Below are 2,059 nucleotides of genomic sequence, written 5' to 3' on the forward strand. Positions count from 1 at the left end.
AGAAAGGGGTTATTGTATGTGGGCTCAGTGATCATTTTATGATTTTCTGTACCCGCAAAATACAAAAACTAAAGTTTGACTGTCACAAAACAGTCATATCTAGGGACCTCAAAACCTACTCTAGTGAGGCCTTTAACCTTGAACTGGAGAATCTGGATTGGTCCGATGTGCTCAGGAGCTCACTAGTCGAAGAAGCATGGCTTGGCTTTAAAACCAAATTTACATCAGTACTAAACATCATGGCTCCTTTGAGAACCGTCAGGGTCAAAACCCGCTCGGAGCCATGGATGAATTCGGACATACTGACTGCAATGAAAGCCAGAGACAACAAATGCTCTGAACTTCTTAAATGCAAGTCCAAACTAGCCAAGTGCAAGCGCTTCGACAGTGATCTCCAAACCAAACTGTGCAACCTAAAAGCCCAGTGTAACAAGCTAAGAAACAGTGTAATTGCCATGACCAAATCAGCCAAATGTAACTTTATCAATGATAAAGCCGAGGAAATCAAAAACAATCCTCGGGAGCTATGGAAGTTACTAAACAATCAACTAGGCTGTGCATACTATAGCACGCCGTTTTTCATCATTTTTGAGGATTTGAAAATAAATCTAAAATTCAAAAAACGATGGGCTATAACCCATCGTTTTTTTTTTTCTTCATTTTTTTCAAATCCTCAAAAATGATGAAAAACGGCGTGCTATAGTATGCCGAACAGTATGGGCTATTAGACGAGCGTCTAAAAATGGGATAAAAACGTCAAAAAATACACGTCTAAAACACGACTATTTTTAGACGTTTTTTATCCCATTTTTGAACATGGGCTATAGCCCATACTGTACGGCATACTATAGCAAGCCGTTTTTCATCATTTTTGAGGATTTGAAAAAAATCAAAAATTCAAAAAACGATGGGCTATAACCTATCGTTTTTTGTTTATTTCGTTTTTTTGAGGACGTTTTTTCAAAACGTCTAAATCACGTCTAAAAATAGACGTGTTTTAGACGTCTATTTTTAGACGTTTTTTAGACGTCTATTTTTAGACGTTTTTTTATCCCATTTTTAGACGCACGTCTAATAGCCGGCTATTGCTCAGTAGGATGGTCAAAAATGATGAAAAACGAGGATAAAAAAAATTTCAAAAATTCAAAAAACGATTTTCAAATCCTCAAAAATGATGAAAAACGGCGTGCTATAGTATGCCGTACGATATGGGCTATAGCCCATGGTCAAAAATGATTAAAAACAAGGATTTGTTTTTCTTCAAAAATTCAAAAAACGATGGGCTATAACCCATCGTTTTTTTCATTTTTTCATTTTTTTCAAATCCTCAAAAATGATGAAAAACGGCGTGCTATAGTATGCCGTACGATATGGGCTATAGCCCATGGTCCAAAATGATGAAAAACAAGGATAAAAAAAGAAAAAAAAAGAAAAAAACGATGGGCTATAACCCATCGTTTTTTTTTCTTTTTTTCACTTTTTTTCAAATCCTCAAAAATGATGAAAAACGGCGTGCTATAGTATGCCGTACGATATGGGCTATAGCCCATGGTCCAAAATGATGAAAAACGAGGTTAATTCTTTTTTTCAAAAATTCAAAAAACGATGGGCTATAACACTTTTTTTTTTTTTTTTTTTTTTTTATCCTCAAAAATGATGAAAAACGGCGTGCTATAGTATGCCGTACGATATGGGCTATTAGGCAGCGTCTAAAAATGGGATAAAAAACGTGTTTTTTATCCCATTTTTAGACGCACGTCTAATAGCCGGCTATTGCTCAGTGGGATGGTCAAAAATGATGAAAAACGAGGATAATTTCTTTTTCAAAAGTTCAAAAAACGATGGGCTATAACCCATGTTTTTTTTTCTTTTTTCTTTTTTCAAATCCTCAAACATGACGAAAAGCGGCGTGCTATAGTATGCCGTACGGTATGGGCTTTAGCCCATGGTCCAAAATGATGAAAAACGAGGATTGTTTTTTTTCAAAAATTCTAAAAACGATGGGCTATAACGCATGTTTTTTTTTTTTTTTTTCAAATCCTCAAAAATGATGAAAAAC

This window comes from Protomyctophum parallelum (genome assembly GCF_964188405.1).
Source record: "Protomyctophum parallelum genome assembly, chromosome: 11".
Classification (NCBI taxonomy): domain Eukaryota; kingdom Metazoa; phylum Chordata; class Actinopteri; order Myctophiformes; family Myctophidae; genus Protomyctophum; species Protomyctophum parallelum.